General features: G+C 46.1%; 1 long non-coding RNA gene across 3 annotated transcripts in view; it reads left to right on the plus strand.

Moving 5' to 3' along the window:
• Positions 1 to 16,525, plus strand: part of LOC140622342 (uncharacterized) — a 121,432-nt gene extending 104,907 nt beyond the window's left edge. Inside the window, exons 3-5 of one of the 3 annotated variants that reach the window (XR_012022121.1) lie at positions 14,067 to 14,387; positions 15,148 to 15,485; positions 16,031 to 16,525. This is a non-coding gene — a long non-coding RNA (uncharacterized lncRNA). The remainder of the gene's footprint in view (positions 1 to 14,066; positions 14,388 to 15,147; positions 15,486 to 16,030) is intronic. The other 2 variants (XR_012022122.1, XR_012022123.1) reach the window with 2 other exon arrangements.
• The last annotated feature ends 327 nt before the right edge of the window (positions 16,526 to 16,852 follow it).

The following is a 16,852-nucleotide window of genomic DNA, read 5'->3' on the forward strand; positions in this document are numbered from 1 at the left end:
ATGGAACATCTCCATCCCCGAGGAAGGTATCAGCTCAATTCTTCCCTTATTTGTCCTCTAATATGAATTGTGAAAGTTCTAGGGGTAGAGATCACATATCATTCAGGGTTAGGTGAAGACAGATGGTATGCTCAAGCATTTTGACTGAAACACTTTACTGAAGGGCTTCTCTAGAGAAGTTTGGGAGTCAGCAAGGAATCACGAGGCACCTAGAGACTAGCAAGAGTTGGAGTTGATTCCTGACCCAAGTTCTGAAGGAAAAGGGGACTTTTACTTGTTATGAGGGCCTGGTGAGAGCTTGAGCCTCACAGAAGAGAAGTGAGCCCTGGACAGCAGCTGTGGCCCGAAGAATCACAACTACTGTCTGAACCAGGCAGGGCGGGGAGGGATCTGGGGCATAAAGACCCTCACTCTGCTCAGGCAGCCGGTGGATCTCTTGCTGGCCTTCCACTAGCCAAACCCAACTATAAATCAGAGGGGAAGGGGACTTAGGGATGCAGCTTCTGGAGGTCAACCCCCCAGCAGCAAAGCAGAGAATGGATTTAGGCACATGAGGGACAAACATAATAATCAGCAAAGACCATGTTATGCTTCTATGTCCACGATGGCTCTTGGTATATTGTTTGGTTTAAAGGGAATGATTGATTTGTTGCCTGAGCTACTAATTTATAGACAGGGAGTTGCTTTTATTGAAAATTGTGGGTCAGCAATAACAACTGCTTAATTCCTTAAGAGAAGTGCGGAGGTTGCTTCTGGGTGGTTCAGTCAGTTAAGTGTCTAACACTTGATCTCTGCTCACGGTTGTGAATTCAAGGCCCAGTGAGGAGCCTACTTAAAAGAAAGGGGGAGGTAGAGAGAGGGAGAAAGAGCAAAAGAGAAAGGAGCTGCCGGCTATGAGTTCAAAGTTTTGTTTGGAATCCTTAGGTTTGTAAAAGGAAAAAGGTGAAGGGGTGGCTGTTCTCCAAAATGACGCTACTCATTGAAACAACATAATAGTTTCAACGTGGCTCTTGTGCCACCAGTGTTACGATCACTCGAGTGTCTTCACAAGCTGCTAAACACTTGTTAATGCAATTGCTGTATTAGTTCTCTTTATTGCGATGAAATGAAAAGCTCTTCCATGCTATTGGGTGGGGAAATTTCGTGACTTAGGTCTCTTCATGTTGAGCTAGTGGTGTCTTGGAGTTGTACGAGGGCAAGCACGGCCCCTGGCTTACTGTGGGGTTTTGGTGGGGAAGCATTTAACTCTGTGTCTCCAGAAAGTAAGGACCATAATAGCATCATTTAATGGAAAGTATTTCCCGTAGAATTTATGTTCACCTTCAGGAGAAGTTTTCCACTGTTACTGTATAAATGCAAATCTTCTCCTGAGCATATACTTAATCTGTGTTTACTGAAGAGCATTAACTGATACCCATTTTGTCCAAAATATAAATTAAACTCTTGGCAGACTTTAACATGTTTTGGAAATAGAAGGGTCTGTTGGAGGCTTCCATTTCATTCCAAAGGAAAGCAGAACAAATCAGGATCCTGGAAGATTATACCGCCCAGGAGTCCTGCCAAGCCTAGGTGAGGCTTTTGTGAATCTGGACTCCCTTACATCTTATTTCCTATTCATTTGTTCCAAGGAAATCTAACTTGTCAGGAGGCTTGAAGATAATGACTATCCCTGGGAGTATCTTGTGCTGATTTTCATGATGTCTTAACCGAAGCGACTGGTTGAGGAAGGAGCCAGATGGCATCTCTACACTTAACCCTGCGGATGGAAAGCGCCGACTGGTTCCTGTGAACACCTGGATCCCGCTGGGGGGTTCTGCTTGGCCTGTCACTGCCCTCACACAGCTTTCACTGCAATGCTGCCCGTTTGCTGCTGCGAACCGTGGCTCAACTTTGTTCTCCCCATCATCGCGCTCCTAAAACACACGAGCTCATCAGCTGGCAAGTTGTCGGCCGCTAGACACCTTCCTGTCATCTCTTTGCCTGCTCTACCCTAGGCCATGCTCTGACTTCTGTTGGCTTCCATCTCACAGTCTGCTCCTTGGCTCCACTCCTCTGATGACCTGTTTGGTCCCTCATTCTCTGGTTCAGCTTTGGCCTTTGCCTCTTTGGACACGGTCTCTGTGTTTGCCACTCCGTTCTGGGCACTTAGAAAAGCTTCCATGTCTTCGTCTCATGTCTCACTATGGAAACAGTATATAAGACAAGCTTTTTTTTTTTTTTTTTTTTAAATCACTATCCAAATTGTTTCATTAGCTTAATTTAGGAGAAACATTTGAGGTTTTCCAACAGATCTAGAGAATTCTGCTGTGTTAACTGATATACTGAAGAATCATTTCTTTTTTCTTTTTCTTTTTTGAAAATTTTATTTATTTATTCCTGAGAGACACAGAGAGAGAGGCAGAGACACAGGCAGAGGGAGAAGCAGGCTCCATGCAGGGAGCCTGATGTGGGACTCGATCCCGGGACTCCAGGGTCATGCCCTGGGTCAAAGGCAGATGCTCAACTGCTGAGCCACCCGGGGATCCTTGAAGAATTATTTCTTGATTCTTAGCTTTAAAGGGAATTCATCGAGAGAGGGGGAGAAGAGGGAAGGAGAGAAGAGGGAGGGAGATAGGAGACAGAGAGAAAGAGAGAGAATATACTACCTGTTGGTGAAGGTCTGAGTAAAGAATATTATATTCTTTCCAGCTCAGTGTGTTTGTTCCCTGCCTCCAAGAAAGGCAAACATAATGAAACAATAATCTAAGAAAAACCCAAGGAGGCAGATATTTTTAGAAAATATCATATGTGCATTTAGGCAACCGCTCCAGATGACCTCCGCCATGGTTGCGCTGCGTTACTGCAAGTGAGTGATAGAGTTGACTGCACGGTTGACGCAGGGTAGCTGAGAGTCCCCCTTTATGGTGGGCTCACGGGCCCTGGAGACAAAGTCAGGTCAAATGCTCTGTTTGACATGTAATAGAAATAGTCAACTTACAGCCACCTGCAGAAGTAGTTGGTATAATCATTAGTAATAAAATACTTTCTCAAATCTTCAAAAGGTACAAGGATCCTAATAAGACGTCTTGGAGAAGAAATGATTGGAGTAACTGAGATCTGGATTGTCTCAGCTGCATTTAGCTTGTTTGGCCAAAGTGAATACTGTACGGGGGACAGACTCTCTCCCCTTTCCACACTGAAATGTTAATGAATAGTGACGAGGGGAGAGGGGACTCTAAGTCTGGTGGACACAACTGTCGCCAGAATGGAGAAGGGGAATTGGTCAGGCTGCTGTGGCAGGATAACATCTACTTTTCCGGCTCCATTTCTAAAAGCACCAGGAAGTCTTCTGACCTGTTATTTGATTTCCTGTACAGTTGTACCTGCCAGACGGGAGTGTACAGACAGTGGGACTAAGCCTCGTGTCTAGATCTACATAAGTTGGCATTTTGGTTTAGCAAATCAGACTCTGGGTTTTCTTGGTATGAACCTGACACCAGACATGTATTATCTCTCGACAAGTTTAAACACTGGGCAGCGGGATCCCGGAAAGCACTTTTGTGGGGCGACATGGACATATGCAGACCTACGTAGGAAGAATGCTCCTGGCTTTATTATTATTATTATTATTTTTTAGTCCTCAAAGGAGACCTGGCATAGGAAGTTGAAGGTCCACTGACATTATATTGAAGCTGAGACCACAGCCGGGTCGGGAGTGGCCCTTTGCAGACACGGACACAGGAGAATCTGTGCCTAAAGCCATCAGTAACTCTCTCGTCACATCTTTTAGCGGAGGTAGATTGTACCCCTCTGGGAGTCCAGGGGACTTGATTCAGTCCTTTGAAACTAGTAAATTATTCCATTGCCCTGGAGCAACGTTTTATAGAACTGTCCCCACAAACTTGGTGATTTCTACTAGTGTCTTCTGAGGAGGGACATGGAGACTCTCCACTGCTTGTGTTAAAGGCCCGGCTGGCTCAGTAGGAGGAGCATACAACTCGATCGCAGGGTCATGAGTTTGAGCCCCACACTGGGTGTAGAAATTACCTAAAAATAAAAAAAAACTAAAAAAATTCAAACTGTTTAGTCAAAAAAATAAAATAAGACATTTTAGAACTCGAAAGAAGAAACTGAAGAAAATGGGAAAGGAAAAAACATGTGGGTAAGGAAGGGCTCTCCATCTCAGTTTCTTTCTTTCTTTTTTTTTTTTTTAAGATTTTATTTATTTATTCATGAGAGACACAGAGAGAGGCAGAGACACAGGTGGAGGGAGAAGCAGGCTCCATGCAGGGAGCCCGATGCGGGACTCGATCCCGGGACCCCGGGGTCACGCCCTGAGCTGAAGGCAGCCGCTCAACCCCTGAGCCACCCGGGCGTCCCAATATTTCATTTCACGTGGACCTTGTGTGACATTTTGCTCTGTAGCTTTAGGAAATCAACAAAGACAGGGGAAATTCAAGTTATGATTTTATTTTAACATGAAATTCAGAAGAGAAGGAAAAAACAAACTTGACATTCCTGTTTCATACTTGTGAAAAGCAGCCTTGTTAGAGGGCAGCCGTATCAAAGGCCTCCAGCTCTAGCCCCGTGAGGACAAACAAATTAATAATCGTTTTCTAAGCACTCGAGACCGACGAATGGAAATCGTAAAACGGGTTAAAAAGCAGGAGCGTAAGTTCAGGGCGTTCTGGTGCGGGCAGGCTCAGCTCACGGAGGAGGGAGCGGGGCGGGGGTTCTAGAACAGCAGAGAGAGGGAGGGCCCGTTCCAGGCCCCAGGCCCGCGCAGCCACGTCCGGGCATGTGCACAGGGATCGGTTTTTCAAACGCAGCCCCGACGACTTGCTCGGCTAAAAGACCGAGACTTTTCACGGGGGACCCTCTAGCAATGACCGGGCTAACAGAATGCCAGCCAGCAACCCAGGACGTCTGCCCCTCTTCGGAAGGAATTCACAATCCGAGCAGTTACATGAATTCCCGAACGGCCACATTTATAAGAGAAGTGGGGTAGGGGGGAGAAGTTCACCTGCACTCAATAAATCTGAGCTTTTAGTGATTTAGTATAATCGAAAGATAATCTCTGACGTGGAAGTTGATGATGTGAATGTCCGGAAACTTTTAACCCTATCCGGTCTAGTTCAGGATTCCTGGAATGAAAACAGGCACAGAGAATGGTGAAAGCTGGGAAATTATGGTCATTTGGACGTTTTTTGGTTTGTTCTTTAAAAACTGTTCCGTGCGGGGCCAGAGGTCACTTCCTCCACGCGGCGTCTCCAGGCAGGTTGAGCTCGCGGCTTCGCGGGGCCCCGTGGACAGCGAACTGTGGGATAATGAGGCTTTTCAAGTTAAACGCAGACAATTCCACCTTAGAATAGCAGAACTCACCGTAAGCCGTGGGCAGCCTGCCTGGGGGGGCATGAAAGCTGCATTTTAATCAGAGGATGCGTATTCCTGAGGCAAGCTGTGGGAAGAAGGGCCCGGAACACTCTTTTTATGGATTCGTTTTATTTCTTTCTCCTCTGCAGCCCCCTCCCCACCCCTAAGTTCTAACAAACACATTTAAAATTTACTGGCAGACAGGGTTTTTGTTGTTGTTGTTTTTCTTCTTCTTTCTTTTCTGAAACCTTCTGGATTACAAACTATTCCCTTTGCGAGGGCCCGTCCTTTGGGGCGTCCCAGTGGGGCTGCGGCTGCCGGCTGACATTACCTTGACCTCTGGCAAAACTGGGGCCCAGGCAGGCTCCGCTGAGCCAAGATCCCCCGGGAACAGGCGGCAGGGAAGGCGAGGCTGTTTTCCTAGAGGCTGGTCGGGGCTGCCTGGCTTCTGTCGGGGTCACAGGTGCTCTGGTTTCAAGAGATAAAGATGCTAAGGAATCCAGCAGGGCCCACCCCTTAGCGACGGGAGCGACGGGGCTATCACAGCCTCCGTAATCGCAGCGATCGTTGCTGCTGCGGCCAGTGAGGAGGAGCCTGAGGGAGGCGTCGGGTTTGGGGTCATCGGCCGCGTCAGGAACGCCAGCGTCCTGAGGACGGGGCCACTGGGCGGCAGGGGCCTTATGTTGTGGGTGTCGGAAATAATCTCTATAAGCTTCGGGGGCCAAAATGTGCACGGGGAGCGGCCGGTCGCTTTAACGGGCAGGACTCCCGCGTGCCAGGGCCCAGGCGCCCACTGCAGGCCTGGCCGCAGATCCGTCCAACTCCCCGCCCGAGCCTTCGGCTTTGGAGGACTTTCCGAGTTACGCTGACATTGAAAATGTAGGCGTTGCCACGTAAATCCAGCATTGCGGTGTCTGTGGAACGGTTGGCCGTCCGGTCCCTGGGACTGGGGCGGGTATTTCTGAAGGGAAAGGTTGGCTCGGGATCCCTGGGTGGCGCAGCGGTTTGGCGCCTGCCTTTGGCCCAGGGCGCGATCCTGGAGACCCGGGATCGAATCCCACGTCGGGCTCCCGGTGCATGGAGCCTGCTTCTCCCTCTGCCTGTGTCTCTGCCTCTCTCTCTCTCTCTCTCACTGTGTGCCTATCATAAATAAATAAAAATTAAAAAAAAAAGAAAAAAGGAAGGTTGGCTGGCTCCGGGTCCCAGGCGGCCCACGGGACGGAGGGAGGCCAGCCTTGGCCTGCCGAGCGCACCTGCTGACCCAGTAGGCGTGTGAGCTGCAGGCCCCGAGCACGCGCCGCCGAGCCACCCCGAGGAGCCGCCGAGCATCCGCTGCCCACGGGCACACGCGGTCCTGGTACTTTCCAGCCAGAAGTTTCCGTTGCTCTCCTTTGCTGATGTAACGAGGTCCCAAGTCTGCAGCCTGAAATGAGAGCTCCGCAGCGATCAGTGACTCCCGCCGCTCCCCACGCTCGTCCCACAGGCAGGAGAGCCCCGTCCTCTCCCCATGGTTCCTCTTCGCCCCTCTCCCCGGAGATGCCGCTGTGGCCCCAGCCCAGGGACGGCCTCCCCTCTGCCCACCTGGCTGGGGCCGCACGGCCTGTTCATCGAGAGGCTGCTTCTCCAATTCTTCATGAGGAAAGGCCAATTTCTTTCTTTCGCTCCCTTCCTCCTTTCTTTATTCTTCTTCTTTTTTTAAAGACTTTATTTATTCATGAGAGACACAGAGAAGCAGAGACACAGGCAGAGGGAGAAGCAGGCCCCACGCAGGGAGCCCGACGCGGGACTCGATCCCGGGACCCCGGGGTCACACCCTGGGCTGAAGGCGGCGCTATACCGCTGAGCCACCCGGGCTGCCCTTTTTTTTCTTATTAAAGTTTTCATTCTGTTCACAGACATGCAAAGCACAGGTTATAATTTTTTTAATGAGACTTAGCAGACATAATTTTTACTTTGTGGATGGCTGTGGAAGCTTTTAAATGCTTACTCTGAGTTTAATTCTGGCTTTATTTCATAAGTAACCAGCACTGGTCCTTGGGCCACACTTCAGGTAGATTTTCTTAGATGTTTTCAGGTGAATTAATCTCCTTGTTACGTGCATTTGCAAAACAAAAGAAAGAACAGCTGTCTGTACCTTGAGCACAGCAGACAGTGTTAGAGCTTTCTACCTTTTCCATTTTAAACTTCAGGAGGACAGAAGCCCTGCTCATCCTGGCCCCTCCGGTTTGTGTGCCAATGGAAAGGACTCAGTCAATGCTGAATTATCAGGGGCAACTGGGGGCTCCTTGGTTGAGCATCTGCCTTCAGCCCAGGGCATGATCCTGGGATCCGAGATCAAGTCCCACATGGGGCTCCCCGCAGGAAGCCTGCTTCTCCCTCTGCCTGTGTCTTTGCATCCCTCATGAATAAATAAATTCAAAAAAAAAATGCTCCATTTTCAGCACTGTTGCCCGCAGGCATTGGAAATGACACAGAGAGAATGAGAACGGTCAGCCTTCGAGGAGGCTATGGTGATAAGAAAGGGAGGACTGACTAACTTGCATAAAACAGTAGTGAATAATACACAATAAACAAGTGCTGAAGTTTGTGATACGTTTTAGGAAAATATCACAGGTAAATAGCAAATAAGATGCTCGACGAAAGCTGGACTCGTCTTAGATTTCGCGCTAGAACTTGGGAGAGACCTGCTCATTAGAGAGGGCAGGTCCTAGGGGGCAGCTCATCTGGGCAACGTGCTCTGTGCCCGTTTGCTCCTCTTTAAAGCATGGGGTGGAGTCTGAGGATTCCCCTCGTCTCTATTATCCTACGGTTCTAAAACCCAAGGGCCCCGTGTGCCTGTGGTGTAGATAGCTGGTGCCTGTGGTGTAGATAGCTGGTAGAAAGAGTGCGCACACCCCTTCTCTTTTCTCAATCTGCCATTCAGTGAAAATCCAACGTTGACCCATTTCTTTATAACACGGTCTCTAACACAAATGACAGTCTAGACGCCAATTAGTCACCCACTCACGTTAATTAATGTTCACCCCGATCAACTATGTTGAAGATGTTAAAGATTAAGATGGAATTAAACAAATTCCTGTGATAATGGGATCGGACAGGTTGGGTCCTTGGTCATCCCCATATTTCTCTTGGGGCTGTGGTAGCCCAGGCCGGGAGAAGCCCGCTTCCAGGATCTTCCCAAACCCCATCAGCGCAGAATGTTTTGCTTTGTCCCTTGTTTGACCCCCTTCCAGGTACCGTGACTCTAGTTCTCTGAAAAGGCTGAGCAAGGAGAAGTAAGCACAGCTGTGTTTGGATACCTCCTTTTCCTCCCTTGGCTGTCACCCAAGAAAACGGACCCACTCTTTCACAGTTGCACAAACCACTTCATTATGTTTTTGAGGATGCTGGCCCCACCCTGGGCAGACGAGTCAGGAGGCTGGAAAGTTAGAAGTGTGCGTGTTTATTTTCTCCCCCTTCCCCACTGAGCTATTGGAACTGGTGCAGAAAGGGATTAGTAAGGTGCAGAGTCTGGGGGAGGGGGGTTCAGAAGAACGTTTGCATGGACATTCGTAATCATAATAAAAGGACCATTAGAAGCTCTTTGGTTAAAAAGCCACCGCGCAGAGGTTAATTACAGACAGGCCTTGGAGATACCGGGGATTTGATGAAAGACAGCCATAACAAAGCAAGTATCACATAAAGCAAGTCAAATGAATTTTTTGGTTTCCCAACGTGCATAAAAGTTAGGTTTGCACTGTAGCCTATTTAGTGTTCAATAGCGTTATGTCTAAAATAATGTACATACCTTAATTTAAAAATACTCGATTGGTAAAAAAAAAAAAAAAAATCCATCATCTGAGCTTTCAGTGAGTCCTAATCTTTCTGCTGGTGGAGGGTCTTGCTGACGGCTGGGGTGGCTGTGGCCCATTTCGTAAAATAAGACCACAGTGAAGTTTCCCGCATCAATCGACTCTTCTTTCGCAAATGATGTCTCTGCGGAGATGCCGTGCGGTTCGATAGCATTTTACCCGCAGTAGAACTCTTCGAAATTGGAGTCGGTCCTCTCAAACCTGCTGCCGCTTTATCAACTGAGTTTATGGAACATTCTAGACCCTTTGCTGCCCGTTCAGCAGTCTTCAGGGTGTCTGCACCGGGAGTAGACTTCATCTCAAGAAGCCCTTTTTCTTCGCTCCTCCGTAGGAAGCAAGTCTCCCTCTGGTCAGGTGTTGTCGTGAGACGGCAGCAATTCGGGGCTGTCCGGAGGTTCCGCTTCTGATTCCAGTTCCCTTACTATTTACACTTCATCTACAGTTACTTCCCCCACTGCACTCTGATGCCCTCAAACTCCTCAGATGGAGGGTTAGAATCTACTTCTTCCAAACTCTTCTTAATTTTGGTATTTTGACCTCCTCCCATGAATCACAGATGTTTTGTTCTTAACGGTATCTAGAATGGTGAATCCTTTCCAGAAGGTTTTCCATTTACTGTTCCCAGCTCCATCGGAGAGATCACTATTTATGGCACCTACAGCCTTAAATGAAATGTATTTCTTGAATAATAAGACCTAAAGTCGACACTACTCCTTGATCCATGGGCTGCAGAATGGATGTTGTGTGAGCAGGCATGAAAGCAACAGCCATCTCATTGCACATCTGCATCAGAGCTCTTGGGTGACCAGGGACATTTCCAATAAGGAATAATTTGAAAGGAATCTTTTTATTTTTTATTTATTTATTTATTTATTTTTATTTATTTATTTATTTATTTATTTATTTATTTATTTTATGAACAGTAGGTCTTAACAGTGGGCTTAAAATATTCCGTAAGCCTTGTTGTAAACAGGCGTGTTGTGATGCAGGCTTTGCTCCATCCAGAGAGCACAGGAGGAGGAGATTTGGCCTAATTCTGAAGGGCCCTGGGATTTTCAGAATGGTCAACGAGCAGTGGCTCCAACTGAAAGTCACCAGCTGCTCTCGCCCCTACTGTCAGGCAGCCTGACCTTTGAAAATGGGAAGCCAGGCACTGGTTTCTCCTCCCTAGCAATGAAAGTCCCAGGAGGCATCTCCTTCCAATATAAGACTGTCTCGTCTACATTGAAAATCTGCTGCTCAGCGTAGCCGCCTCCATGGGTTATCTCAGCTAGATCTTCTAGAAAACTCTCAGCGGCTTCTGCATCAGCACTTGCTGCTTCACCTTGCGGTTTTCTGTTAGGGAGCGAGCTGCTTTCCTGCCACCTCATGAACCAACCTCTGCCAGCTTCACGCTTTTCTGCTGCAGCTTCCTTGCCTCTCTCAACCTTCACAGAACCGAAGAGAGTTAGGGCCTTGCTCCGGATCAGGCTCCGGCTTAAGGGAATGTTGCGGCTGGTTTGATCCTCGACCCAGACCACGCAGACCTTCTCTGTCTCAGCAAGAAGCCTATTTTCCTTTCTTATCTTGTCCGTGTTTGCTGAAGTTGCACTTTGCATTTCCTTTAAGGACTTTTCCTTTGCCTCCATGACGTGAATAACCATTTGGTACAAGAGGCCCAGCTTTGGGCCCATTTCAGCTTTTGACGTGCCTTCCTCACTCTGCTTACTCATTTCTAGCTTTTAATTTAAGGTGAGAGACGTGTGACTCTTCCTTTCACTTCAACACGTAGAGGCCGTTGTAGGGTTACTAACTAGCCCCATTTCAATATTATTGTGTCTCGGAGACTAGGGAGGCCCAAGAAGAAGAGGAGGAGGTGGGGAGTGGCTGGAGCAGTTAGAACACACACACACACACACACATTTATAAATTTAGCATTTTATAGAAGTGTGGTTCTGACACCACAAAACAATTGCAATCAGTAACAGCAGTGATCACAGGTCACCATAACAATGATAAGAATAATGAAATGTTTGAAGAATTGGGAGAATTACCGAAAGGTGACACAGAGACATGCAGTGAGCAAAGGCTGTTGGAAAAACGGTGCTGATGGGTTTGCTCAATGCAGGGTTGCCACCAACTTTCGATTGTAAAAAATAAAAAAATAAAAAAAATTTTAAAAAGCGCAAAGTATTCACAAAGTACAATAAAGCAAAGCACAATAAAACCAGGTGTGCCTGAATAACTCAGATACTTATTTTTGAAGGGGGAGCCAAAATGGGTAAATACATTACGTGCTTCTCATGTATGATTGGTATTGGAGCTGAGTTATGTGAGGGTGAAAGAAAATCAAATTAGTTCCTTCACTGTAAATGTGCTTTGTAAAACCTCAAAGTGCCGTGCACATATGTGCGGTGTTTTTAATGCAGAAAGCTATGTCTTAATCTCAGTGTTTATTTTTAATTTTAAGAAGTAGGATTGTTTAAGTCATTTTATGAAAGGCTAACACACCCCGGGATGTATAAATTCTGGTATGTCTGTTAAACAACACATAGGTTTTATTCCATGGTCCTATGTTGGTGACCTTCTACGTGACAATTCTTGGGGACAGTAACGACAGTGTAATCGATGATTCGCTTTTAGGGTACTGTGGTTCACATGCTGTTCTTACGTGGTACTAATTCATTTGACCTCTCTGAATGCTATCTGCAATAGTCCCCATTTTACAGATGAGGAAACTAAGGCACGGGTTGGTTGTATCTTACACTTGGTTGTAGCAATGGAGTTACAGGTTTTAGTGAAATTGTGTGAGAAAACGAAGGAAACCGAGGAGGGCATTACTGAGGAAGCAATATCAAAGTTGGTTCGTGAAAATTGAGTAGGAGTTTTCTAGACAAAAGAGGTAGGAAAGTACATTGAAACGATGGCATTGTCACTAAAAACATTTCTGGAGACTTTTCCTATTTATATATCTTAAAATTGCCTTCAAAGTATGTGACACATTTTTCGACACCTTCAATTGTGGCAAATCTTTGAATTTGAAGGTATAGCTAAACCCTGGAAAATGTGAAAAATCATTCAGATTCAAGTTTGGTAAATAAAGCCAGTCTTGTATCATTATGAGCAGATCACTTAAGTAATACTAACTTTTTGCAGGCGATTTATATGCGAATGGGCTCCAAGGCTAAATCTAAAAATGTTTAAGGAACATTTTGAGCCTCCCTTTCAACGAGATGGCTAAATAATAGATTCCCATTATTATGAATCTATAAGTGGAAATGAGAAAATAACTTCATTTCTTACACAGAATATGAGTGTCCAACATACCGTCCCTTGTGTGTACACAGATTCCGTCTATAATTTTACTCTCTGTTAGAGATGCCTCTGAGGCCTGTGGGCTCTGAGACCCTCAGAGTCTTTGGAAGAGTAACTTCTTGGTAAATGAATTGGGCTAAGTAGGTGGATTTTGATCATCCCCTAGGTCGACACAATGGGATGACATCAAAGAGGTGACTCCTCTTTATAAGCAAAGTGGGAGTGCGCCGATGAGGCGAAAGAATTCAGACTTCTGTTTCCACGTGGGTTTTGGTTAGTGGACGGCTTCGCCATGCCAGTTTTCACGGGTTTAATCTGTTCCTGGTAAAGTTAATTTAGGAAAAAGTTGCCCTGAAACAATTCAGATGGAAAAAAAATAATACATTGCAGCATCTAAAGTAAACTGTGGTTATGTAAAACCGTGAAATGATATCCAACTCGATTTTAACATGCTGGAGAGAAATCTATGCTCTCACGTCATCAGTTTGGGTTTAAGGGTCTAAGTGGACTTACCTGTGAGCCAGGGTGGACACGAGCAGATGCAGCACCGTGGTCGGGGAGGCTCTAGGCAAACCACCACGGTACTCGCCGGCCGTCTCCACTTTGTCCGGATGCCGTGTACTCTTGAAGACACAGCTCTCATCCCACCTCCTTGCTGAAATCTGTGCCGACCTCTTGGCTGTAAGTGGCATTGCCCTTCTCGGCGCGCCCAGAGCATCCTGCCTCGCCGTTCGCGGCGTCCACGTCCACGGCTCCCTCATCTTGTTGGCACCCACTCGAGTGTATCCTTGCCCTGCCTGCCGTCCCGTAGCACGCCCCGTTAGTGCCAGGCTTGTGGATCTCCACCTCGGTCTCTTTACGCGGTGTTGGGCACAGGACCATCTTCCTGTTCTGTTTTCAATACTCGATTGTTGAAAAACAAAGAACGGTACAGCCGTGATAAAGCAAAGGGAATAATAAACAATCCCTTCATGAGACACGAGAGACAGACAGATTTTTTGGCTTCATGAACGAGCAGCCGTGCAGGTCCCGAGCTAGAAGTGAAATGTAGGTTTATTTTTGTTGTGTTTGTGTTTTCTTAGTCAAGGCGTTTAATCTACGACGCTGATTCCCTCTGCACAGATGGAACCTTATCATGCATAGGAGTCTCTGAAGGAAATGATTTTTGTTTAAACTTCGCCTTAAAAACTTCAAGGGAATTCAAAACAGGATTTCTTTAATGATCTGGCCATATTCTATTACCAGTTGCCAAGCCGAAAAATGTTTGGCAGAACTTTTGGCTTCTGAGGTTTGGGACACCTTCCAGGTAATCTGCCTCAGGATTTTGAAATACAAATAAATTAGTTCCAGTTCAAACTTTCTTGAATTGGAGCTGCCAGGCCTTGATTCCCCTCCCATCTGAACGTTTTGGTACAGAAATACCAACCAAGCAGAAAGAAGGTAATCGGCCAACTTTTTCTGAGGTTATTTAATGACCTTGGTTTAGAAGCACAACATGGGAATCAACGGTCTAAGACTTTGTGTTTCTTAACAGTAACTGACTTCGAGTTCTTGGGATTTATTTTCCAGGAGGTTTTCCGTGATTTTTATTTGGGAGAAGAGGATGAGGGTGTTCTTTGCTGCTTTGATTGGTCAGAAGGAAGATTCTGAATGTTCCTTTGTGAAGTGTTACACACTTAGCTTTGTTCTTACTACTTGTCCGGGAGCCAAGTGTTTCTCAAGTCGCTCTGGTCCCTGAACGTGATCATAAAGCAAAGCTCAACACGCGCCGAGAGGAGGCACGCCTGGGAGTTTCGGGTGCCGCGAGCACCACACCTAACAAAGAGGCAGGATAATTTGAATGAATGATACCACTTTAGTCCTTTCTCTGAACCTCAACACCAGTAACTGGTGAGTTCTGAGGGAAACAGACATTTTTTTGGATGCTGGAACCACTGAAGAAAGAAAAAAAGAAGAAAAGGTTAAGAAAAAAAAAAAAGGAGCACCCTCTCCCTCCACCCCCACCCAGCCATGGGCAGGTGATCTAGCAAATATATGAAGGGTAGAGGCTAGATAGGAAGCCACAGCAGGTCTTCATTTTAAGAAATCTCTCTTACAAACTCTTCTATTGGCTTTTTTCCCCCTTTTTTTTTTAATTTATTTATGATAGTCACAGAGAGAGAGAGAGAGAGAGGCAGAGACACAGGCAGAGGGAGAAGCAGGCTCCATGCACCGGGAGCCCGATGTGGGATTCGATCCCGGGTCTCCAGGATCACGCCCTGGGCCAAAGGCAGGCGCCAAACCGCTGCGCCACCCAGGGATCCCTTTTTCCCCTTTGATTACTATGCAATTACAAAAGAAATAGAGGTCCAGGATAAAATGGACATTGTGGCACCGAAGAAAAACGATATAAAATTCAAAATTTCCCTTCAAAGGTTCAGATTAAGCGAAGTTTTTTTTCTCAACTTTGGCTTGGGGGGGGACTGATGCCCGGTACAATTCAAAGAATCTAGATTAAAATAATCCTTCTCATTTTAATAACATTTTAAATTATATATATATATATATATATATTATTATTATTTTTTTTTTACTTAAAAATCTTTTCAGGCCATGTGGGAAGTTTTTATAGGAGAATTTTCATGCTTTATATGATCTTTGTCCTTTTCAGGTGACCTTGAGCCTGTCTGCTCACCTGTAAGCTGTCCTCACAGGCTGGCATCAGCCCCACGTGCGACCTGAGTGTGGCTGGTGGCAGGGGTGGGCAGGCAACCTGCTTCTAGGAACTGGCCCTGCCAGGTTGTGGAACTGTCACGCAGCTCTGGCTTCACCAGGATTCCCTGTTTCATCTTGGAATACAGCAGACCCTGGGAAAATTGAAACAAGCACAACAGAAATTTTTTTCAGGGAATTATCATTTTTCATCTGGCTCTTTTCCATCCACCAGAGTGCCTTGTTACGTTGCCTGTTTTTTGACTTTCCAGAACCCTCCGTCGTGCTGCTTTGATGGTGAGCACTAAGACCGTGACCCTTGCTCATCCCCACCCCCCCCAACCAATGCCCAGACTCCAGTCCATTCCTTAAGGCAGACTTGGTGTGAGATGGTGACGTTATTGGTATGAAAACAGCAATAGCCAACATACATCACATTCTTTCTGTGTGTCACACCCTCTGCTAAGCCTGGTCGCTGACCCGCCTCATGTAGTTACTGCTTTAAGCTATATACTGTTATTTATTCCAGTTTTTTTTCCTGAAGAGACAGAGCCACAGAGAGCAAGAGCCACCCAGGAACTCTGTGGGACATTGGATTTGAATTTAGGCCCTAATATAGGCTGAATAGCATTAGAATAGAAAGTACATAGTTACCAAGTTTGAGACCATTTGAGCATAAAACAGTGACCACGTTTGGCATGCCCCAAGTCTATAATTACCCTTAAAAAAAAAATCTCCCAAAAGAAAATCTGTTTTCCACCATTGGAGGTGATTATTTCACCGTTTCCTTATGTTGATAATTGGTAATTTAAAATAATTAAATATTTTACATGTTTCCCCAGAAGAAACTCTATTTCCGCAAAACCAAATAGTCCTGAGTGATGAAGGAAAACTTTTCCTTATAGAAGAATGTCAACTCTGAATTTAGGCGGAGGGATATGGTTGGAAAGTCACCATTTGCAGCCATTGATGGACTTGATAATACAAGCAAGAATCCTCAATGGATGCTGGAACCACTGAATGAAGGTCTGATGGGGACCATCACCGCGCACTCCCCAGACTGCTCGCTGATTGAAAGGAAGGGAACACGGCTCTGCAGTAAAAGGACCTGGCTGCCATCACCTTGACTCCATAGGTGCACCTGACCCCACTTTTGATAGAATGATCAGATATTGTGAAGATCCCGATGTGGCACAAGATGATGTAGAAATGTCACCTATGAAGTGTTCTTGCCAACGGTGAATCTATTCAGGCTTTACATATAGCTTCCACTTCATAGGGAATGTGCAAACTAGAAGGAAAGCCTAGCCAGCACCATAAGGAAGTGAGTAAAAATAAATAAAATAGAAATTCCGGAAGGCAGATGAGTCTAACGACTACCAGCCTGGACTTGCCCATAATTAATGCCCTGGTACAAAAAGAGAGGGGAGGAGGTGTTTGGGGGTTACATAACGAGCAAACGCTGTCTGCGATCCCACACAGGATACTGATCTGCACAAACCAGCTGTAGAAAAGATATTTTTGGAACGGTTCAGGAATTTTGAATATGATATTAGGGAATTGCTAATAAGTTGTGTCAGGTGTGATAATGATACTGCGATTATAGAAAAAAATATCCTTCTTTCGAGATGCGTGCTCGAGTGTTAGGGAGCGAAGCATGATGA

Source organism: Canis lupus, chromosome 31, assembly GCF_048164855.1.
Source record: "Canis lupus baileyi chromosome 31, mCanLup2.hap1, whole genome shotgun sequence".
Lineage (NCBI taxonomy): Eukaryota > Metazoa > Chordata > Mammalia > Carnivora > Canidae > Canis > Canis lupus.